The sequence below is a fragment of the Pinus tabuliformis genome, chromosome 4_1, assembly GCF_031772625.1.
Source record: "Pinus tabuliformis cultivar Carrire ecotype Pingquan chromosome 4_1, CPIR1, whole genome shotgun sequence".
NCBI classification, from domain to species: domain Eukaryota; kingdom Viridiplantae; phylum Streptophyta; class Pinopsida; order Pinales; family Pinaceae; genus Pinus; species Pinus tabuliformis.
This window is the reverse complement of record NC_142303.1, coordinates 187,367,082-187,393,455: the sequence shown is the minus strand read 5'-3', so window position 1 is coordinate 187,393,455 and position 26,374 is coordinate 187,367,082. Positions and strand designations below refer to the sequence as shown.

General features: G+C 38.1%; 1 protein-coding gene across 1 annotated transcript in view; it reads left to right on the top strand.

Annotated features, from left to right (window-relative positions):
• The window catches only part of LOC149174835 (cysteine-rich receptor-like protein kinase 8), a 118,397-nt gene that overhangs the window by 74,063 nt on the left and 17,960 nt on the right, over window positions 1-26,374 (top strand). The gene's annotated exons all lie outside the window — the stretch shown is intronic.

The window sequence follows — 26,374 nt, the reverse complement described above, 5'->3', positions numbered from 1 at the left end:
GAAGCTTCCCCTAATACATTCAACAATGCTAAATCCAAGACACATAATCGTATTGTGCTCTTTACCTTCCAATCCAACTTCCCCCAGCCTTCAGTTGGCATTTTCGTTGGTTTAGTACTTGGTTCTACTGTGATCCACTGATCTTTATCCGCTAGTAGATCCTCCATCTTGACTTTCCACAAATCAAAACTTTGACCATTAAATTTCTCGATCTCTATCTTTCCACTGCTCGCCATCTTCTTTCACCACAAGAATTGATCCCACATATCTCCCACTAAACTGAGCAAAACCACTCAGCAACAAAAGCATCCCCTTGAAGCCGAAACAACTATGATACCAAATGTAGGTTTTAACCCCATACAGAAATTACCTGCATACGAATTCTAAAAAATAGAAAATAAACAATGGTGAGATCATAAAATATAAAACACATATACACAGATATTTTCCCCTGGATGCCAAAACTGAGACTACCAGATTGTTTTTTCATTATATTCCTTTCAATGTTACAATACATGTATATACATGCCGAAGCATCCATAAACCCCAATCTATTAACCTTCGATTAGAACATAACCATAGTTACCTTGACTCGATCTACAAAATACCATGGACAGAAAAGAATCATTCCAAAAACCATGTGCGAAATCCATGCACAAAACCATAGGTAGGTCTGCCAACCTAATATAGGATTCAAAAAAAAATTCCCAGGGCGCTGCCCTGGAGCACGTGTAGGAGGGCTACTACCCCCCTGCATACCCCCCAATAGGGGGGACATCCACCGCCCATGTGACCCCCCTACTACATCCAACGCAACGTACAGGGCTGATTGCCACCCCTCGCGTGTGGGGTAGTCGTGGAAATTATATAACACACACCCAACATTCCATCTCCAAGGGTAAGGAGGGAAAGAAAGGAAAATCCAAGTGTCCTTATTGTAATAGAGGCTATCATCCTGAATCCTCTTGCATGCAAAAGACAATAGATCTAATGGAAAAGACTCTTCAACAAAATAATATTGGTCATCACATTCCAAAAAGTGAAAGGAAGAAGACAGAGGAAAAACCATTAGAAACAAGGGGCAATGGTCATGGTTTTATTGACCTTAATTATACACTGTAACAATGGATCATCGATTTAGGAGCTTCACGTCATACAGATTCATTAAAGGAATCTTTTTCTTCTCTACATGCACACTCGAGACCTCTTATTCTCATGGGGGACAATTCTACAATTGAAGCAACTGGATAAGGGAGAGTGCAATTCAAAGCTGGAAGTTTTGAGAATGTCTTGCATATTCCAAGGCTTTCTATGAATATTATTTTAATATATCAGATGACCCACACCGACACCAGAAGAAAAATGGAATTTACCTTGGATTTTGTGAGAATTTATGATATGCAAACCAATATGAAGATTCCATCTGGAAAGGTAAATGATTAATCTCATCTATATACATTTTCTAAGTTTGTTCCTCACTCAGTGAGAGGGTCTGCACCTGTTAGAAAGAGGTCATCCACATACAACACTAGTATGAGAGGTTTATCATCTTCAACGTTAAAGTAAAGGTTAGGATCGGCTTCACTCTTAGTGAATCCCAACATCATCAAGTAGTTGTCGATCCTCCCATACCATGCTCGGGGTGCTTGCTTCAGCCCATAGAGAGCCTTCTTCAACCTGCATACATGAGATTTTCGATCATAAATTTCAAATCCTTCGGGTTGCTCCACGTAGACCTCTTCTTTGATCGAGTCGTGTAAGAACGCAGTCTTGACATCCATCTGATGTAGGTTCCATCCTTGTGAAGCGGCAAGGGCTACGATCGAGTGGATGGTAGTATCTTTGGCAAAAGGTGCAAAAATGTCATCATAGTCTATACCTTCCTTCTGGGAGAAACCATGAGCAACAAAACGAGCCTTATACTTTTCCGTACTTCCATCTGCTGCATGCTTTATCTTGTAAAGCCATTTGGAAGTAACAACTGTCTTGTCTTGGGGTCTGGGAACTACTTCCCAGACATCATTCTTCATGATAGACTCATATTCTTCGGTCATAGCATCCTTCCATACTTGATGCTTGACAGCGTCTAAGAATGATGAAGGCTCATTTTGTATGATCGTGCTCATGATGGTCAGGTATCCCTAATACCTATTAGGTTTCTTACTTTCACGAAAGGTTCCTTGAGGTGCAGCATGTCCTTCAGCATCATCAAGTAGCCCCCTAAGCCATGAAGGCCTCTTCCTGAAAGAGGAAGGCTCATGTGGAGGAGGATAAATTGAATCCATGGGTTCTTCTACATTAGGCATTGATTCATCATCATTTTCTTTCAGTTCCCTGGTTTCGGCTTCTTGAGAGCTCCTCAAAGTTGGAAGATTATTCACCTTGGTGAGAGCCATATCTTTGTCAAAGGTGACATCATGACTAATTACGACTTACCTTTGACCGGCTACATAGATTCTATAGCCTTTAGTATTTTCACCATAGCCCACGAAAATTCCCTTCTTTCCAGAAGCACCCAATTTATTTCTTTTCTCTTTCGGCACATGAAAATATACAGGGTTTCCAAAAATTCTAAAATGAGAAACATCAAGTTTCTTACCGATGAACTTTTCTTCAGGAGTCTTGGAACCCAATGCTTGATGAGGGCATCAATTTTGTACATATACGACAGTGTTTGCAGCTTCAACCCATAGAAACTTTGGAAGTCTTTGATCATGTAGCATGGCCCGGACAGCTTCCATAATTGTGTGGTTCTTCCTTTCTGCCACACCATTCTATTCAGGAGTATATGGTGTAGTAGTCTCCGTCTTGATGCCAGCCTCTTTACAAAAATCATGGAACTCATTAGATTCATATTCAGTCCCATTATCAGTTCTTAAGATCTTGATCTTCTTTTCAGTTTGATTCTCGATTAGGGCTTTGAAGTGTCGAAACTAATGGAACACTTCATCCTTCTTTCTCAAGAAGTATATCCAGGTCTTTCGAGAATAGTCATCTGTAAAAGTGAGATAATATGAATATCCTCCCAAGGAGTTCATAGGCATCATACCTGATATGTCTGAGTGAACTAGTTGTAATATATCAGAGGTCTTGCTTTGACTTGAAGGGAATGGTCCCCTTTTGAGCTTTCCTTCGGCATATCCCAGACATACACCTTCTTTCTCTACTTGGAATTCAAGCATCCTTGTTACCATCTGTCTTACATCAGGTAGAGCTTTATAATGAAGATGGGCAAACCTTCGATGCCAAAGTTCGGACTGAAGCATTGTGTCACAAGACATGACACGTAGCGGACTTCCACCAGCCTGATATAAAGAATCAACTTGAAACCCAAGAGTGAAAGCATCTTTAACATTATTTTTCCATATACGTACCTTACCATCGCTGAAGGTTACCTTGTAGCCTTTGTCTTCCATTGTCGAGATGGATACCAAGTTCTTTTGGAGATCATGTACATATAATACATCTTGTAAGCGAATCATATTACCTTGATTCAATTTGAGAGAAACATTGCCTACACCTTTCACTAGGTATTTCATGTCATCTCCAAGGACAATTTCCAGGTTAGTTTCTTTCTCTACCAGATTATGGAGTACTTCTTTGTAACCAGTGAAGTGTCTTGAGGCACCACTATCAATGAGCCAAATTCCCATTGAGTCTGAAGGAGTGGAGGTAGATAGAGCAGCTGGTAGATAATATTCAGCCTGCTTATTGTCAACAGTGTTAGATTCATACCTGGAATTTCTAGCCTTCTTGAATGGTTGCCCTCTTCCTTGATTTCCAGCATTCCTTTTACCTTTGCTATTGAATTTTCCATTCCTTCGATTACCATGAGAGGGATTTTGATCATCGTCATGGTGAGAGTCCTTTCTATCAGGGCATTCCCTTACATAGTGACCTGATTTATTGCAAACGAAACATCGTCCTTTTCTTCCACCCTTAGATCCAGCTTTTCTTTTCGATTTAGACCCATAATTATTTCTTTTCTTAGCATGAGAACAAAAAGCAGCAGGAGGACCTTTAGGCAAGGGCATTTCCTACTCTTCTACCCTTGTTTCTTCTTGAATGCATCTAGCCATTAATTCCTCGAAACTAGGAATTACATTATTGTTCAGAAGAGTAGTCCTGAACACATACCATTCAGATGGTAATCCTCCGAGAGTTGTGAGTGCCATTTCTCTGTCAGTAATAGTTTCGCCAATAGATAGGAGATCGTTCTTGATCTCAGTGATTCTTAAGAAGTATTCTTACATACTCTCATCTTTACCCTTCTTGATTTCCCTCAGCTTATTTCTAAGAAACAAAACTTGATTTGCATCATTAACTTTAAATAAACTCACCAGTCTATCGTAGATTTCCTTGGAGGTGTCTAGATCACAGATGTAGGCCACCAAGCGCTTGTTGATAGAGTCCCGGATGATCTTCTCTACTTTAATTTCTCCATTCTTCCATTTGTTCCTAGCAACAGGAGGTGCATTTGATGGAGGCTCAACAATATTGCCTCTCACGTGACCAAAAACTCCTTGATCCTCCAGGGTTAGATTGATAGACATCTTCCATTCGTGATAGTCAGTTTTCTCATAGAGCTTGTCTTCGGCAGGAAAGAGTGTTGAGGACCCCATTGTTCTTTTAGGATAGCTTTGCCAATCTTCTCTTTGCTAATTTTTCTTGCTCTTACTTGGGCTTTGTCTTCACCTCAGCTCCGATACCATGTTAAGTTATGGTATGTTCTATGCTTATAATAGTTTACTTATTTTTCTTATTATATTCCACATATTAGCAATCACATGTACATAAATTAAAGTGTAGATAGAACATTAAACGATTTACAAAAAACAAACCAAGGCAAGAGACACAACATGTGGCGGCTAGCCGGGGACAAACCCCACAATGTCTGGGGAAACCCTTTGATGAAATCTGCTTTTATCTTCAATAATTCAGCAGAGAGAAATAGTACAATAAATCTGATTCATATCAACAGTAACAAACCCTATATCAGCAGCATCAGCACTAGCGGCTTCATTATCAAACTAGGGTAGATGATATCTCACAAACCGTTCGTCGGATTGACTTCATTCCACCACCAAAAGTTGCAGATTTCAAAGGAGATACAGATGGACCTACAACATAGTTCTAAAGAGGAGATATTCTAGTCCACATAGGTCTATCTTTACTTCTGCAGTTGCAGCTTCAGTTTCAGTAGTTTCCGGCTTCAAACTAGGGCAGTCGATATCTTGCAAACCATTCGTCGGATTGACTTCATTCCACCACCAAAAGTTGTGGCTTTCAGAGGAGATCCAGATGGACCTACAACACAGTTATAAAGAGGAGATCTTCTAGTCCAAGCAGGTCAATCTTTACTTCTGCAGTTGCAGCTTCAGGTTCAATAGCTTCCGGCTTCACATGTGTGAGAGAGAGGCCCTTTTTTGCGTAGTAGAGAAGAGACTCATTTCTGTGTAGTAGAGAGAGAGAGATGTGATGAGATGAATGAGTACAAATGAGGAAAGGTCCTCTTATATTTATACACAACGTTGGTGTTTGAATAGATGCGACTGTTGGGCTTCTGAGCCTACACGAGTTGTAGGTCGGCTTGATAATAATTCCATAATCAAAATAAATTCATATCTCCATGAATACTTATCGGAATCGGATGATATTTATATCAATCCTACACCTCTCGACAAGAGGAATCTAATAAAAATATTATCAGCCATGAATAAGATGACCCACATGAAGTTTTTTGCCCTAATTGCCAATTTTAATAATGGGTCTCCTAAGAAAAATGTACAACCAAAATAAACTTTATAACACGCAATAGGATTCAAGATGATGATGTCAACCATGGGGATGATTTTCTATTTTTGGAGTAAAAATGTAAAAGGATTAAAAGATAATAAAATAATAAAACTACTTTTCAACTCGTATTGTCATCTTATCTCCCTAAGGTTTTACTCAAATTTCGAGTGGGAGTACTCATTAGATGCAAAATTTAATTCCTCATCCAAGGAGTACCCATGTTGCATACTTTGGATAGACCTTGTGACATGAAAAATGAGAAATACATGGAAAAGCGTGATTGCAATCTCGTTTTTCATTTATTTCTCATTTTTCCTGTAGCAGGATCCACTGAAAGTATGAAACATGGGTACTCCTTGGATGAGTAATCAAATTATGCATCCAACGAGTGTTGTTGCTTGAAATTTGAGTAAACCCATAGGGAGCTAAATTGAAAATGCGAGTTGAAAAAATGAGTTTTTCCTTTTTCCCTCTAAAATTTGATGATGTCATCTAATCTTATTTTATTATTTCCATAATTTAATATTTTAATTTCCTTAGGAGGCCCATTTTAGACCTCAAAATTCCCCTAATGGTTCTCAACGACCTTGACAACCAAGCACAGATATTATGTAATATTTGTAGATGATTTCTCATGTAAGTGTTGTATTTTCTTCATGCAGAAGAAAGATCAGATGTTCTCTAAATTTTGTGAATTTAAAGCACTTCTTGAGAAAGACACTGGCAGGAAAGTGAATTCGCTCAAGAGTGATAACAGTGGAGAATGTGTCGAATGAATTCAATAACTTATGTGCATTAGAAGGAATTCAACGAGAGTTAATAGTATGCCATAACCCATAGTAGAATGGGGTGGCTGAAAGGAAGAACAAAAGTATTGTGGGAAATGCATAGGTATGTTAAATGATCGGGACTTACTGTTGCACTTTTGGGCTAAAGCATGCAACACAACTATATATGTGCAGAACATGAGTCCTCATCGGATTCTTGGGATGAGTACACCAGAAGAAGCTTTTTTTAGGTAAGAAACCAGATGTGACACACTTCAGGATCTTTGGTTCATTTGCTTACTATCATGTTACCAAGGATGCAAGGAAAAGGCTAGATCCAACAACTAAGTTGGGCATATTTTTGGGGTACATTGATGCACCTCACAACTCTTTGGTGTACCTGCCATCTCACAGGATTACATTAGTTCGTAGAGATGTGAAATTTGATGAAGAAAAGGCCATGTGATGTTCCCATGAGAGGGAGCTTCAGTTACATGGGGATGAGCAGATTTTAGCTCCAAAGGAAGAACCTTGAGATGATGTGGAGAAACCACATGCAAAGGAGCACAAAGTGGAAGCACCCACTCATCCAGAGACTTCTAGAGATGGAAGGAAGTGCATTAGAGAGGCTGACATATTAATTCATGATGCTAGAGAGAATGTGTGATCACCCACTTCATAGTGCAGGTAGAGGATGTCACTAGATTGGTACATTGGCTACATGGATTTGATGAGCGAGAGTGTAAAGATTGAGTCATCCTAATTCGAGGAAGCAGTGAAACAACCAATGTGGGTTGATGCCATGGTTGAGGAGTATGACTCCATTATCAGAAGCAATGTTTGGGAACTGGTCCCAAGACCAGCAGACAAGTCAGTGGTGAGTTCTAGATGGATTTACAAGGTAAAGAAAGTAGCAGATGGGAGTGTGGAGAAAAAGAAGGCTATATTTATGGCTAGAGGGTTCTCTTAGGTGGAGGGAATTGACTACGAGGATACCTTTTCTCTAGTAGGAGGGTACTCTTCAATCAAATCTATTCTAGCACTATTAGCGTAGATTGGATTGAAGATACATTAGATGGATGTGAAGACAACATTCCTCAATGGTGTGATTGAGGAATAGTTGTACATTGAGCAACCGAAAGGATTTTATACCTTCAAGAGAGAGTCACATGTGTGTAGAATCAAGAAAGCATTGTATAGATTGAAACAAGCACCTTGTGCTTTGTACACTAGGATTTGCAGTTATTTTACTAGGTTGGGCTTCACCAAAAGTGAAGTAGATGCGAACCTTTACCATATTGTGGTTGAAGGTAAATTGTTGATTATAGTATTATATGTTGATGATTTAATTCTAACAGGTGATGAGAAGCTGGTAAAACCTTTCAAAGAGGATCTTTCAAGAGAATTTGAGATGAAGGGCCTGGGGCTCATGCATTATTTCCTTGGTATCGAAGTATGGAAAGGAGATGAGGAACTATTTGTCTCTCATGATAATTATGCCAACGAGATACTGAAGAAGTTCCACATGGAGAGCAGCAAACCCATGGAGGCTCCTCTAGCAGGTAATTGGAGGAAGGAAGATGCTACATCAGATGAAGTAGTGGAGGCTACTATTTACAGGCATCTTGTGGGTTCACTTATGTATTTGGTGAACACATGACTGGACATATATTTTGCACTCAATCAACTTAGTCAAGCAATGGTTAAGCCAACCAAATGATATTGGAAGGCATCTAAACGTGTGTTGAGATACCTCAGAGGCACCACTCAGTTTGGTATTTGGTACAAAAGAACAGAGAGAGTGAAGCTGCAAGGCTTCATAGATGCAGATTGGGAAGGGATTCCATCCGACAAGAAGATCACATCAAGGGAATCTTCAGTATTGGGTCAATAATAATTTCTTTGTACAATAGGAAGCATTTATTAGTTTCACTTAGTTTGGTAGAACCAGTGTACATGGCTAGTAGTTAAGAAACTTGTGAGGCTATTAGGATGAGGAAGATCCTTGTTAGGTTATTTGGTAAGCAGATGGATCCTACAATGATTTACTGTGGTAATCGGAGTTGTATCAAACTCTCTGAGAATCCAAATTTTCATGATCGGTCCAAGCATATCGACATTCGGTATCACCATCTATGAGATTGTGTGTAGAAGAGAATCATGTTGCTGGAGTAAATTCCTGCAGAAGAATAGGATGTAGTTATTTTGAAAAAGCCATTGTGAAGATGAAAATTCAAGTTTCATAGAGGTAGGATCGGGGTAGCAGATAATCCATTTCTTGTTGAGAGGGAGTGTTGAAAATGGAACAAGAAAATCCTAATTTAATTTTTTCCTTGAATTAAATTGTGAATAAAATTGTAATTCCCCATCTCATGACAACTTTTATTAGTTAACTAAGTTAATTTGACTTAGTTGGCTCAGTTAATTCCAGTTGAGGGTCTAACTTGAGTCATGTAGAGTGCATCCTACTTTATAGGATCCCTAGTTTAGTTTATTTTGAGTTGTAATTAATTAATTCAGTTTAACTGAGTTAAATCTAGTTAAACTAGTTCCAATTGTTGGAAGAACTAGTGGGAGGTCTAGTAGTGTGGTGCTGCCTACCGAGATCAACCAGTTAACTGATGATTCACTCATAAATAACTCATGAATGTTAGATTTGAGGGTTACCCAGTTGAGATTGGAGTTCAGGGACAATGCATTATAAGTTGTATAATAATACAAATTGTATAGGTGGTGCATGCAGTGAGAGGAAGGCATATGAGGATTGCACAATTCATTTTGAGGAATTTCCCTAATTAATAGGGGGCCAACTCCCAAGGAAACAACAAAAGGAAATAGGGACTTGGGAAAGTGATAAATTGGTTAAGTATTGGCCTAGGTTTGTCTAGGAAGTGTTAAGACAAATAGAGATATTGCAAAGGTTGCTCGAACTTGAGCAAAGCATTGTAATCTTCTCATAATTTCTGACTAATGCAATATACAGACAAAAGGTGTTTTTGGCTGAGGATTTCCCCAGGAAATCATTATGTAATGTGTTGGTTGAATTATTTATCTTGTATCCTTTGTGATTTCGTGATCTTTTAATTATTTCTACTGATGAGTAGAGTAGATCCAAGTCTATTGTTTTAGTAAATTACAATTAACAATTTGAATCTACAAGGAATTTGTACAGTCAATACCTAATAGTATCTTTCTTCCATTGCCAAATCACCATATGAAGTTGTCCATGAACCATGAATTAAATTTTTGGAGGCTGAGCCAGATGTCCAACCCATTTCTTCCACCAAGTTCGCCCTTTTTGTAGCATTCCATAATATTTCTCTGTCTTAGTTACTTATCGTTCATGATGTACTGCCATATCCCACATTGAAAGTCTTTTCGCCACACACTCTTAATCAGAAGGGCACGATGGAATATCTTGATATACAAAATTCCCCATCCGCTTGAGTCCTTACTCTTGGTTATGGCATCAAATCTCACCAAATGAAAATTGGGTCCCCCCTGGCCCCCGATGATAGAAAGTGTTGCATAATAGCCTTGGCCCTTTGAGCTATATTCGTAGAGATGAAAAAAAGGTGCATCCAATACATTGATAGTTGTTGTAAAACTAAATGAATGAGAGTTATTCTACCCCCCAGCGAAAGCCAGTGGTGGGACCAAAGTGAGAGTTTCCTCTGAAATTTCTCCAAGAGCCAAAAGTAATCCACGTTCTTGTAATTGAAAGGTTTTCATTTGAAACCTAGATAAGTGAAACCATCCTCCACATGTGAGACTGGTACCCCAAATAAGGTTGCAATGTTTTGTATCATCTCCAAATCTCCAGAAGAGTGAATTAATAAAGACTTGGAACCATTTAAATATAAACCAAAATTCGCTCCAAATATAGTGAATATGTGATGAAGGGCATACCATTGTTCCCAATCTACTTTCCCAAACATGAGAATATCATCCACGAAGAAGGAGTGAGAAATAGATACAAATTGAGTGACTTGAATTCCATGAAATATACCCTGCATGCTAGCTTCTCAAATATTTCTTCTCAAACCAACCATTACCAGGATAAACAATAAGGGAGACAGGGAACAATCTTGACACAAACCTCTCAAATATTTCTTCTCAAACCAACCATTACCAGGATAAACAATAAGGGAGACAGGGAACAATCTTGACACAAACCTCTTTCTATCTGGAAAAAATCAGATGGGAATCCATTTATGAGGATTGAATAATTTACATAAACCACACAAGGCATATCCTAGCGGACATTCTCCCTTAACAGGTTGATCTTGACAATGATCATTCTTAGAAATGACCAGTCCACGCAGTTGTATACTTTATGAAGATCTATCTTCATGACCAAAGCCCAATTTTTCCTGGTATGTATAGAATGAATACACTCCTATGCAATGGCAACCATATCACGTATCTATTGCTTGGGCAAGAAACAAAATTGTTCAAGAGAAATATGTGAAGATGGTATGGCCCGAATTTGACGGGAAATGATCTTGGAGATAAGCTTGTATGTGATATTACAGAGGGAGATAGGCTGAAAATCAATGAAAGTTGACAGATGAGATGACTTGGGAATAAGACCAATGAAAGTCTAGTTTATGGCACCTAACACCGTAAGTTAGTTAATCGATATTCTTCCACCATATTGAAAAGGTCCTAGCCCATGATATTGAAGAAATGTAAGAGTAGTTCTACTGTCCATCTGTCTGGACTAAGACACTTATTCTTAGAAAAAGATTTAAGGATGTCTAGGATTTCTTTAAAAGAAATAGGTTGGAAAACCTTCGCGTTCAAGTGGACCGAAAAATATTAGGAAAATATCAATCCCCCAAAGAAAGTCTTCAACATCAGCACCAAGTCTCCAAGAAATATATACAAGATTTAATAATGAAGATATACCAATAATTGAAGATTCTAGACATGCCCACCCCACTATTGACTCTTTTAACCCTATCAAATGAGACAAACATGTTTTGTCATTTCAAAAAAATATAATGAAATTGGCCATCTTTCTATTAACTATTCAATGTCACACTTCAATGCAATGGAAAAATATCCCCAAATTATTTTTCTTGAATATTCTAGAAATATGTAGAAATTTCTGAAAAAGAGATAGACTACCTTACCTATTCAAAGTCACAATTCAAATTTCTAAAAAAGAAATAGACTACCTTACTATTCAAAATCACAATTCAAATTTCTATTAGATATTCCAGAAATATCTAAAAATTCCCCCCGAAAAATTATAAACCAGAAATATCTAAAAATTCCCAGAAAAATTATAAACTATATTATTTCTTCTAAATCAAAATTAGATAAAATGGAAAAAAAAAAAATTCTACCATTTATCTTTATTATATATTTCAAAAATATCTAGAAATTTACAATCAAGATATCTTCCCGAAGTTAAATCTTCTCAACAAAATAAAAATATGCATCTTCCCAAAATTAAGTCCTCTCAACACGAATGGCTGTGATTCAGATTAAAAAAAATAGACGTGGAATAAGAATATACATACACAATCAGGATAAGAAATATACATATTAGCTTAAGATTCACATAGAAAGATAGATGTCCGAAGTAATAGATACATTTTCAGAAAATGAAGGTCCGAATCAACGCACGTTGTGAATCACACGGTAAAAAATGTATAATGCGAGCATGCATCTCGCGTCAATCAAAATCAAAATCCTGTGACTCACATGAAAAAAATAAGGTAAACGTAGGTTACAAGTCATGCAAAATAAAAAATCCGAGTCATGGCAGGCGGCTAATCACAGAAAAAACTAAAGGATTCCAAAGTTAGAATCGTAGTCAACACAGGTTGTGATTCACATGAAAAGGATGAAGGTGAGATAAAATTAGAAAAAATTAGAAGTTATGGGACGTATGGTAAATGGAATTTTATGGTTATATCTGCCTAGTGTATAGTATTATTTATTTAGTTTTGTTTGATTATATATTAGTTTGTTTTTTACTGGTCATTTATTTTAGAGTTTAAAATTAAGAATTTAATTTTTGTATTTTTTAATTTATTTAAATTTATTTATTTGTAAGGTGATTAGTTGATAATTTATTATGGGTTGTTTAGTAATTTTTATTTTCTATTAGTCATACAAACAAGAGGATCTTATACACCAAATTAGTGTCTTTCCCTTGAAATTGGATAAAGATAATAATAATAATAATAATATTTCCATTTTTATGAATTATAGTTTTTTGTCTATATTTCCAATTTAATATATATATATATATATATATATATATATATATATATAAAGAAGGTTATCAGAAGGTTATCAACCCCACCCTTGAAGATCAAAAGTATCTCTCTATTCTAACTAGCTCAAAAAAGAAAATTAATATAGCAAAGATTAGAACGAATTCTCATGAGCTCCATAGTGAGACTGGCCGCTGGGTAGTTCCTAAAACGCCATGGATGGAAAGGATCTGCCATATTTGTGAGAATAAGAGCATCGAGGATGAAAACCACTTCCTCTTAGAGTGCCCCGCATACAACCACATTAGATCTCAATTTCACAACTTTTGTTACAATACTGACCTTTCTAGCCTTTTACAATGCCAAAATTATAGTGAACTCGGGAGGCTTCTCTCCAAGCTTTTTGAGCATCGGAATAAAATCTTAAATCAAAATAAATAATTTGTCTTTTTAGGTCCGATAGATCATTATTTGGTCTCAGTGGACGTTAACAACCATCATCATCATCATCATCATCATATATATATATATATATATATATATATATATATATATATATTAAAGTGTATATATTTTTGTATACACAATATTAATTAATCATTTTTTTAATTTTTGGTGATGTCATTTAACAATATAGTATTTTATTAGTTGTTTTATTTTGTAATTAGATTTTTCCTTTATTATTTTTTAGTTTAATTAAACTATATTTAGCCGCAAGTACTAGTTACTATATATTATAACGCTTGTTAAATATGTAATGAATAATAATAAATACCATACAATTATTTTATTTTTATCTTTATTAAATATTATATAATTGAAAAATATTAAATCAATTATTAACTTTTTAATTCAATATTTACGAAAAATATTACCTTTATAATAAATTAAATCAAATATTAAAAAATACTACCCTCATTAAACTTTATATATAATTAATAATTTGAAAATATTAAATCAATTATTAAACTTTTAATTCAATATTTAAATTTTATATATAATTAATAATTTGAAAATATTAAATCAATTATTAAACTTTTAATTCGATATTTAAAAAAAACTTTACCGTTATAATAAATTAAATTAAATATTAAAAAATATTACCCTCATTAAAATGTATATAATTAATAATTTGAAAATATTAAATCAATTATTAAATTTTTAATTCAATATTTACCTTAAAAAAAAAACAACATTACTATTATAATAAAGTAAATATAATATTAAAAGATATTACCCTCATTAAAATGTATATAATTCATAATTAAAGTTGGTTAATTATTAACTCAGCCACCAAGTTTGCAAAGAAGCCTTTCCATTTAGCGATTATTTTGCATGAGGGAAAAGTTTTATCTTGATTAATTTTATAGTGTTGTTGAAGCAATAACATTATCTAACATGTTCTTATTTGTTTTTTCGGGGGTTTAAATTCAAAAATATTAATTTTTTTGTATTCAAGCTTCCGTGATTTATAATGAATTAAATAAAGCTTTTCGGTAGAAATCATATAAGAGAATTTTTTATTTGAGGCGTTGCAAACCAACAAGTTTTGTTCATCATTACGGCCAAATGAAGAGGTAGACCATGGCAAAGGATTAAATAGATAGAAATGTAGAGACATATGTCTCTACATTGCTCTCTATTTAATCCTTTGCCATGGTCTGCCTCTTCATCTAGTCTTGATGATGAACAACAATTATGTCTCTACATTGCTCTCTATTTAAGCCTTTGCCATGGTCTACCTCTTCATGTGGTCCTGATGATAAACAACAACACATCCAATAAAAAATTCTCTTATGTGATTTTTACAAAAAGACTTTGCTTGATATTAATCTTACTTTTAAAACTAATTATTTAAAAAAATTCAATTTATTATTATTATTCATTTATATAAATAGTTATTCTTTATTTTATAATTATATAATCTAATTCAATATTTTTTAAAACAATAAAATTAAAAATTAATTAATTAATTCAACAATTAATTTTTTAATAGCTAATCTTTAATAATTAATTTATAATGACTAATTCCCAGCGGTTAATTTTGGAACCATATATATCTCTACTATTTAAGCATTTGGATAGATTGATTTTATTTTTTTTTATCTTTAACCTGAATATAAACCACATTACATGGTTCAAATCATAGAACAAATCTTCATAATGTGATCAATATCATTAACAAATTCAATTGTTTAATGTTAGGGTCCCACCCTAACCCCTTATTTATGTCATGGGATCACGTCATAGTCAAGAGTCAATAAAGCCCATATTAATATTTGTAAGTGGTTAACCCGCAATTAATGACGGGACCACAGTTAGTTGCAAATGGGCGGTAGTATTAGATAGATGGTAAATGGGCGGTAGTATTAGATAGATGGTATTAATAAAACCCACGATATTGGCCCGTGGTATTGCATGTATGAGTCATATATAAATGATAGAGACTCCCTGCGAGGAGTATCGTGTCTTGTTTTGTAATCGAGCTCTGCTCTATTGGAGGTTGCCCCCTCGAAGAGGCCTGTGAACATTTCTCTCTGAGTAATAAAATCATTGCTATTCTGTGTTCTGGGTATAATTTCTTCACATATTCTGTGTTCTGGGTATCTTTTATTCACATATTCTATGTTCTGTATTACTTTGCAGGTTAAGAGCATAACAAGTGGTATCAGAGCACTTTCCAGGGCTCGGTGGGATCTCCAAATTTTAGCAATTTTTTTTTTTTTGGCTAGAGACGTGTTCCGGCGTCTTTAAACCATGGGATCTGTCATTAAGTGCATAAACCTGCGGATTTGGGGAGGCATGCACGCAGGAAATACAAGAGGTGGTCACGTCTGTTGGACTCCCTTGTAACCCCTGTGGGTACCCCTTCGAGTAGTAGCGCATTAGACAGAACCGCACACGGACTGTCTTCCACGTACCCTCTGGGTATATAGGAAGCCCCCTAGCTCCCTTGAAACCTCGCCATAGATAAACCTTCGGTCGTCTTGTGGCTACAGTACACCGAGAACAGCACTCGGAGAGATTACTCGCTCGTACGATAGGGTAGTCGGGTTGTACGGCTAAGGGTACGGTCGATCCTCCTTAGTTAGAGCCCTGAAACATTGGGCCAAGTACTACTGTCAGACCCTTATGTATATTGCGATCTGTAGCACCTGACACTCCTCAAGACCATAGTTCCCTTTCTATCGGAGGATCACACATCACCTATTCCAGATCAGCAAGTGCAGCAGCAGCCGACATCAGTCCCGCAGCTCCATCAGATCAGCAGCAGCAGTTGTTCCACCTCTCAGATCCACCAGATCGGAGTAGTTGTGAAGGGTTCCTGTCCCTGGATATAATTTTCGCAGGACTTTTGGCAGCATTGACATTCTGAGGATTTGGCGACTGCAGTATTGATCAGGAAGGAGTAAAACTCCGTTAGGAGTTTTCCTAAACAAAAAAAAAAAGTCTGAGATTTTTCGGGGCGCTTATTGGTGACCTAGCCCATCAGAATCAGGACGACGAGCTGAGCAAGGTGGTACCATTCAATTTCTTAGTAAAAAAATTTTAGGCGGTCCCAATTTTTTTCCTCAGGTTGGTGTATGGTAGAAACTCGCGCTCAAGCGATGGCCAATGAAAGGATCGACAAAATTGAAGACCATGTGCACTCCCTCCAAACTGCGGTGAAGAATATCGAACTTGAGCTTAAAGGAATAAGTAACCAGATACATGATGCACTCCCAAAGGGCAAGGAGCCAGCCCACGAGGAGGCGTATAATGGCCATGAATACCATGAGGGTGAGTCTAGCCACTCTCATCATGTCTGGCACACCCATCCACCACCTAGTCAGCGACCTCCCAAGTTGGATATGCATAAATTTGACGGTTCTCACACGTCCGCATGGCTAGCACAAATGGAGCAGTATTTCCAATTGAATCAGATCGTAGATGAGGGGACTAAGCTTATGGTGGGCACCATGTACTTGGACAATGAACGATGGCAATGGAAGGAATGGCATCAGCGTTGCAATGGACATTTTCAGAATTGGGCCCAATTTGCCAAAACTCTTCGCAGTCGCTTTGAACAGGAAGACTCTTTTTTGGGGCGTCTCACTAAGCTCCGACAGACGGGTACAGTGGAGGAATATATTACTGCTTTTGAAGCCTTAGCCTTCCGCACTAGGGGTCTCACAGATGAGTTCTACATGGAATGCTTTATCAGCGGTCTTAAAGAAGCCATCAAAGCTCAGGTTCTACTCCACCACCCTCCCACATGGACAAAGGCTTGCCAGGTAGCCCGTAAGGTGGAACGTGCATTAACAGCCCAATCTAGCCGCCCCAACTTCCCCGCTAAAGGTCGTCCCGCACAGGCTCCCAATACGACTCAGACACTTAAGATTCAAAAGGTGTCACCTGCGGAAATGGCCGAAAGAAGGAAGCAAGGACTATGTTACTACTGTGATGAAAAATATTCCCCGGGTCATAAATGCAAAGAGCACAAGTTTTTTCAAATAGATGCCACTGACTACAGCTCCACCGAGGAAGATCCACCACTTGAGGAACCGGAGGAGATCGAAGAAGATAACCAAAAGGAGATTGTATCTGATGAACCAATTATTTCGCTAAATGCATTGGCAGGAATTTCTTCCCCTCAAACTCTCAAAATCAGGGGTTTTCTTAAACATCGCCCAGTAGTAGTCTTGATTGATAGTGGAAGTACCCATAATTTCATCCATCAAAAGATCGCTGAAGCAGCACATTGTTTCGTCCGGGCAGTTTCTAACTTCCAATTCCAGATTGCAGATGGGGGCACAATGAAATGTGAAGGTCGCTATGAAAATGTCAAAATTCAAATGGGGGATTATCAATTGAAAACCCACATGTTTGCAATACACATGGGGGGTTGCGACATTGTCCTAGGCGCGGAATGGCTCTGCACTCTTGGGCCAATCACAATGGATTTCCAGGAGTTATATATGAGTTTTAAGCAGAACAACTCCACACATACCCTCCGTGGACTACAGGCGGGAGCCCCCTCTATCATCAGCTCGCATAGGATGGAAAAATTGTTAAAAAAGGGCCATCATGGAGTGGTAGCTCAATTTAATGCCATCCAGGTAGTAGACACCATGTCTCCGCCAATTCATCCTGAGATGCAACAGATTTTAAATAAACATCGAACGGTCTTTGACAAGCCTCATGAGCTTCCACCCTCGCGAGGGGAACATGATCATAGCATCACATTGGTTCCAGGGGCCCAACCCCCAAATGTGCGGCCATACAGATATCCGTTCACCCAAAAGAATGAAATAGAAAAAATCATCAAGGAATTGTTGGAAGCAGGTGTCATTTGTCCCAGCATTAGTCCTTATTCATCCCCAATGGTCATGGTCCTCAAGAAAGATGGGGAGTGGCAGATGTGTACTGACTTCAGGGCCCTCAATAAGTTAACAGTCAAAGATAAATTTCCCATCCCAGTGGTTGACGATTTGCTGGACGAACTCAATGGGGCTCAATTCTTCACTAAGTTGGATCTTCGCTCAGGCTACCACCAAATTCGCATGAAGGAAGTCGACATTCCCAAGACAGCTTTCAGAACTCATGAAGGCCATTATGAGTTCCTGGTCATGCCATTTGGTCTCTGTAATTCCCCCTCTACTTTTCAGAGCCTTATGAATCACCTCCTCAAACCATATCTCAGAAAATTTGTCCTTGTCTTCTTCGATGACATCCTCATCTATAGTGGCACTTGGGCGGCACATCTTCAGCATGTAGATCTACTCTTGCAACTGCTCCGCATGCATAAATTATTTGTCAAGATATCTAAGTGTTCATTTGGCATGGAAGAAGTTGAGTATTTGGGCCACATTGTGGGGCGTGAAGGTGTCAAGGTGGACCCCAAAAAGATCCAGGCAATGCAAGAATGGCCTCAACCTAAGACCTTGAAAAGCTTGAGAGGATTTTTGGGTCTCACAGGCTATTATCGTAAATTTGTCCGCAACTATGGCCGCATAGCGAAGCCCCTAACGCAACTCCTAAAGAAAAATTCCTTCTTCTGGAACGAGGAAGCACAACAGGCATTTACCGCTCTCAAAACCGCCATGTGTTCCACTCCTGTCTTAGCACTACTGGAGTTCACCAAATCATTTGTCATTGAATGTGATGCTTCGGGAACAGGTATTGGAGCGGTCTTAATGCAGGAAGGGCAACCATTGGCCTTCACCAGCCAACAACTAAGTGGGAGGAATCTGGGCCAATCTACCTACGAGAAGGAAATGATGGCCATCTTACATGCAGTCGAGACCTGGCGACCTTACTTGTTGGGGCGATGTTTCCAAATCCGCATAGATCATCACAGTCTTAAATATTTTTTGGAGCAACGCCTATCTTCCCCACAACAAAATAAATGGTTAGCCAAAATGCTGGGATATGATTATGAGATCATTTACAAGAAAGGGAAAGACAACAGGGTAGCAGATGCATTGTCGCGCCAATTTGAGGAGGAAAGTACTCTGCTCGCAATTTCCCTCCCCATTCCCGACTGGATTGAAGAGGCTCGCAGGGAATGGTTTTCACATCCCGGGCTCTCCCAACTCATTTCTCAATTGCAGGTAGATCCTAATTCCAACAAGGGCTGCTCGTGGCAGAATGATATTCTTCACTACAAGGACAGAGTCGTAATATCGCCAACATCCACCCTCAAAAGTCACATTTTGGCAGAATTGCACTCATCTCCCATTGCAGGACATTCAGGCTTTCAGAAGACGTATGATCGCACCAGAAGATCATTTTTTTGGGTCGGCATGAAACAGGACATCCTTACTTTCGTAGCAGAATGTGACGTCTGTCAATGCCACAAAGGGGAAACCGTCAACACACCAGGCACATTACAACCATTGCCCATTCCGGCGTCAATTTGGACGGAGGTCTCCATGGATTTCATTACAGGTCTTCCAAAGTCTGGGAACAAGTTAGTCATCATGGTGGTTGTGGACCGACTGTCGAAGTATGCTCATTTCTGCGCCCTACCCCAACCATTTACACCAACTTTGGTTGCTCAAACTTTCATGGATCAGATCTTCAAATTGCATGGCATGCCCACTTCTATTGTATCCGACCGCGACCCAATCTTCACCAGTAATTTTTGGCACGAGCTCTTCAGAATACAAGGCACTCAACTCAAACTCAGTACTTCATATCATCCGCAAACAGATGGTCAAACCGAAGCCGTCAACAAATGTCTAGAAACCTACCTTAGGTGTTTCACTTCAGAAAAGCAACACCTTTGGGTATAGTGGTTACCTCTGGCGGAGTGGTGGTATAACACCAACTATCATGCCACCACCAAAATGACTCCCTATGAAGCAGTCTATGGACAACTTCCGCCTTCCCCTACTTCTTATCTCACGGGGTGCTCCAAAGTACAAGCCGTGGATCAACTCCTACAACACTGCGCAACCATGCTTGCCCATCTGCGCGAGAATCTTCATCAAGCTCAGAACTGTATGAAGCAACAGGCTGACCAACATCGCTCAGAGCGCCAATTTCAGGAAGGGGATCAGGTCTTTTTGAGGCTGCAACCATATAAGAAAACATCACTCAAAGACAAGGGTTGTCAAAAGCTCTCTCCAAAATTCTACGGACCATACCAAGTACTTCAACGCATTGGAGAAGTGGCTTACAAGTTGGCTTTGCCACCTACAACAAAAATCCACCCAGTTTTCCATGTATCGTGCCTCAAGAAAGTGATTGGGAACAATTGCCGAGTTCAAACCAGTTTACCTGAATTGGACGAAGAAGGGTCAATCTGGCTTCAACCTGAACAGGTTCTAGACACACGAGACAAGCACCTGCGCGGCCACATGATTAAGGAGGTCCTCTTCAAATGGAAAGACACCTCTCCGGAAGATGCAACTTGGGAACCAGCCACTATTCTTCAGCAGTTTCCGCAGCTTCAGCCTTGAGGACAAGGCTAGTGTTAAGGGGGAGGGCATGTTAGGGTCCCACCCTAACCCCTTATTTATGTCATGGGATCACATCATAGTCAAGAGTCAATAAAGCCCATATTAATATTTGTAAGTGGTTAACCTGCAATTAATGACGGGACCACAGTTAGTTGCAAATGGGCGGTAGTATTAGATAGATGGTAAATGGGTGGTAGTATTAGATATATGGTATTAATAAAACCCACGATATTGGCCCGTGGTATTGCATGTATGAGTCATATATAAAGGATAGAGACTCCCTGCGAGGAGTATCGTGTCTTGTTTTGTAATCGAGCTCTGCTCTATTGGAGGTTGCCCCCTCGAAGAGGCCTGTGAACATTTCTCTCTGAGTAATAAAATCATTGCTATTCTGTGTTCTGGGTATAATTTCTTCGCATATTCTGTGTTCTGGGTATCTTTTATTCACATATTCTATGTTCTGTATTACTTTGCAGGTTAAGAGCATAACATTTAAACTTAAATAATTTAACATAAAAATTATGATTATAATTATATATATATATATATATATATATATATATATATATAATCATTATCATTAAGTTTTTATGTGACAAGTAGTGGGATTTGAAATTCTAAACCTATATTTATTATTTGGAAAGGTTGGGAATTAGTCAATTCTTTCTTTTATTTTTATTTTTTATTTAATATTTATACAAATGACTTTTTAAAAAATATTTTCACAAATTATTTGAAAGTTACTTTTCCTAGGATAAAGAGTATTTATATTCTATTTTTCTTATTAAATATGTTTTATCTATGTGAAGAATTGTATTAGTGTTGAGGGTTATATCATTTTTGGTGAACTTTATCATAAATTAATATAGCCATATAAATTAAAATGATAGTAAATATCGATAGATACGAGTCTATAATAAGAATATACAAATTTACTTTATAGTACATCTCATATAGTTAAGAAAAAGAAAAGAAAAAATCACAAAAATTAACTAAATTAATAAGCATGTTACTTTGGAGAATTAGACAGGAATATACAAATTTACTTTATATTACATCTTATATAGTCAAGAAAAAGAAAAAGAAAAATCACAAAAATTAACTAAATTAATAAGCATGTTATTTTGGAGAATTAGACACTTATATGGATGGTGAGAGAGTTAACAACCCTCTTTAACCCTCATTCTACCCTTACTTGATCTATATATCAACTATAGCAATCATATAAATTAAAGGACTAATAATATTAATAACTATCAAAACACTTATTTCAATATACATTTGGCAAAATTCATAAAAACTAACTACATTATTACTTTATTTTTAGATTATGGTTACCATTATTTTATTACTACTATTATTATTAAAATAATTATTATATGAGATAAGCATATACACATTTAGAATATGTAACAAGATTTTTTTATCATGGAGATTCATCCCACTTTAACATAGAGATTCCTAACTTACAAATAAGCATTGTTACAATATCATAGTTTAATAATAATACATGCTCAACAAATCATAACTCATGTTCATATACCATTTTTTTAATTAATCAATATAATTAAAATAGCAAAAAGATATACCTACTTTTAATATAAATCTCAAATTTTTTATTTGTAAATATTATTAAAAACATCCTAAAATATTAAATAAACATTAAATCTTTACCATTCACTTAATAGTTATTAATAATTTAATTAAATTTATAAAAGATTATTTCAAAATAAATAATTTGAACCGCGGCGAAGAGAGTAATTAGTGTGATGGCAGGGAGGGGCTATGATAAGCCACCTTGCACTTGGAGATTACTGCAGGTGGACAGGACGAGTGATAGACTGGGCATAATTATAAAGAGCAGCGGAGAGGGAACTATGAAGGCCAGAGGTGGTGCAAGAGACAATGATACAGTGATGGGACAAGGGTCAGATCGAACAGAGGCAAGTCGAGGAGGAGTGGGTGATTATGGCAAATGCAGGCGACAGAGGAAGGCGGTGCAGCAGCACAAGAAAGGGTGACGAGAGAGAGGAATTGGATATGGGAAGAGTCATAAGGATAGGTATGCAGATAATGCCCTAGGAGAGAACGAGAACAAGGGTAAGGAGTTGGAAACCAGAGCACGATATAAAGCAAAGAGGAGACAATTGCGGGGTCGACCTCTCGTCCCTGGAAAAACTAAGTGTAAGGTAGCCGAGAGAAGAATGAGGAAGGCAGTGAATGTTATGAGCAGGGGAGGGAGCACTACGGGGACTGAAGTAAATTCAGCAGACTCCGGGGAAGATATGGAACAGAACCAGGTGGGCATGGAGGAGATGCATAACCCAGAACAAGGCAGTCAAAGGCAGAAAATGAGAAGCGAAAGAGGGAAAGCGAGACCTCCGGAGGACAGGCAACCAGAAGAGGCAGGAATTGGAGAAAAGAAAGCTAGAGGGAGAGGAGAGGAAGGATGCCTTGGAGCCTCCTCAGGCATAGTGGGTCAAGGAAGTAAGGTAAAGGAGAGCAACAGAGCTGGTGCAGGACGTGGAAGGGGTCGTAGAGGTAGAGGGAGAGGACGTCAGGCCAGAAACCAGCAGCGGAGCTCCCCTCCATCGGCAGGAAAAATACGTGGCAGGAAGACGTTGAAGAGACAGGTCCAGTATGCGGAGAAGGCGTGTGGTGAAGAAATGAAAGCAGACATTAGGAAGATCATCCAGCAGATGGAGGAAGAGGCTACTTAGGAGTAGTCGGATCCTGAAATGGAAGACTGGGAGTATCTGCTGCCCGACCCAGGAAACACCAGAGGATGCATGTCCCTGTACAAGCAGGCTCTCCATGTGTATTGCGTAATGAAGAGGCTGCTAGCAAAAGCTAGGAACAGGTAGTTATGGAGATGGCAAAATTGGCCCAAGGCATCCCAAATCTGAAGAAAGAGATGAAAAACCTCCAGATAACCCTTCTTATGCAGGATAGCAAGCTTGACGAGATACAGCAACAGCTAAAGAAGCTCATTCCTGGAGTAAAGGAGGAAGATTACCAGCCGGGCGCCATGGCAGACTGATTTTTCAAGTTATGTATAAAGTCTCCATAGTTAGGATGAAGAGAACTTGCTCTCCTTTTGTTATTTTTAGAATGCAGATAGGAAACAGTGATAGCATCTTTGAATGTTTAGTATATTTAGCATGGACAAATAGACTCAATACATTTTGTTTTTGGATGGCAGTTAAAAACTTAAGATGGCTAACACACCCGGTTTCCCTTTGGGCCGGGTTGAAGCCACTGTATGTATGTATGTACAGACTTTAACTTGGATTAATATGAATAGTTCCATGTTAGCTTACAAAAAAAATAATTTAATTAAATTTATAAAAAATTATATTTTAAAATAAACATTTCTATAAAATATAAATATAATTATTAATAATTAAATTAAAATTCTATAACTTTTCCCCAAAAAAATAAAAATAAAAATTCAATAAAATTGAGAAAATCACTATAAAAATCAATTTGACTGCGTTTAATTCATACATCCTTGCCTAAATAACGAAGTATGAAAATTTTTAAATAGTTTTATATTAAAAAAAAATTAAAGAAAATCACGATTAAAAGCAATTTGACTGCGTATAATTCACTTATCCTTACATAAATATTGAGATTTCAATAATAATTTCACTGCGCATCTTTCACGCATTCTTACATAATTCACGAATGGTTTTCGGCGACTAAGGTTCCCAGTTGAGTTAGTCAGGTGACGTCAGACGAAGATATTATTGATGGACCGCGCAGTATGTGGTTCTTATGGATTAACCACATTCGCAGAAGGCACAAAATTTTGTAGCGTCACTGCTATGTCTATTCACAGTTTCAAGTTCCAGTGTTCGATGGCAATCAGAATCCCATCGAATATGAACTTTTATGCAGGGGATTCTGCAACTTCTCTCCTGAGCCCCCAGATTATCACGCTCTTCTACTTTTTTATTGTTCTTCCTGCCTTGATCAATATTAGTCTTTATGGACAGATTTGCAACGCTGTGATAGAGGTGCCTACAACTCAGTGCCGTGACGGGAATTATACAGCGGGCAGTAAGTTTGAGAGCAATCTGAATGCTCTCTTTGATCGTCTTGTTCAAGGGACAAACCATTCTGGGTTTAACAGCTCTGTGTATGGCGAAACTCCTAACAAAATATATGGCCTCTTCCAGTGCAGGGCAGACATGACAATCGACCAATGCTACACTTGTTGGCAATTGGCAACGTATAACATACAACAACAATGTGGGAGTAGCGTTGGCGCTACTTGTTGGCCTTTCCACTGCTTCTTACGTTATGAAAACTATAGTCTCGTTGGAATACTGGACAGAAGTTTAGGGTCTAATTTTCAGGAGCCCTTCGGAGGGGATGCGGGGGTCTTCGTCCCCGATGACTTTCAAGTTGCTGCTAAGAATCTCCTAAATAACTTGTCAGCTAAAGCAACAACTGAAACGAGACGCTCTGCTTACGATATAGCTCTGGATTCCTTGTCACAAACTATTTACGGTCTGGTCCAGTGCACAAGAGATCTAAGTACTGACCAATGCAACGCATGCCTCTCATACTCAATCAATACAATATTCACAACTGATACGACTGCAGGAGTTCAGTATTGGAGTAGAAGTTGCATCCTTCGTTATGAAATATATCCTTTCTATAATTCGTCTATGCAGCTTCCGCAAGCCCCTCCAGGGAACGCAGCCAATAGTCCAGAGAGCAAATCTTCAGACAAAAGAACATACATAATTTTAGGTGTTGTGGGTGGGTTGGTTCTCGGTTGATCATAGGCGCGTTCGCAACGGCGAGAAGACTGAAGTCTGCCGTAGCTCCAAGGGGATACCAAGGTATTACTGCCACATCATTGTATGAACTCGTAGGTATTGCATGTTATTGGAAATGATTTTAAAATTTTCACTTTCACCTAGCTTTAGCGGGACTTGCTTCTTTCTCTCAGTTTTCTCGTTTTTTGGAAGCCTGATGAAATGATACTTTCTCTGTTGATGCGTCTCTGGCTTCTTCCGGTCAGTTTTCATGGATTCTATAGGGTTGATGCATCCCTTAATCCCATCCGTCCAGCTAAGAATGGATCCCGACCTGCCTACAGTTATATGGGCACACCTTAATCCCATCCCTCCAGCTAAGACTGGACCCCGGCCTGCCTCCAGTGAAAGTCTGGTGTTTAGCTACTGTTCAGGATACCACCATAACCCTCATCTCCATCGTCGGCGCGCGAATACATATTGCATATTCTTGTCAACTCACACGACCGTTTAAAGCAAGGGCTTTTCGAACCTTTAGCTTATACACAGCCAGATATGGGTGTGAGCGACCATCTTCAATACACTTTTAGATTTACTACACCGTTACACAGAGGCCCACAAACATACAGTTGACCAGTCGAAAAGCAACCCCCCAAAAACACAGAGGGAAGCAACCCCCAAAACACAGAGAGTATAAGTCATAGAGGCCTTAGGATAGAGTTCAGTTTAATTATTTTAAGTTTCAGCTTTTTATGAAATGAGGTGTTATATTTTTTTATAGAATATATATATATATATATATGTGTGTTTTTGAATGTATAATGACACGGTTATCAAGCAGTTTACAAACAGAGAGTTAATAA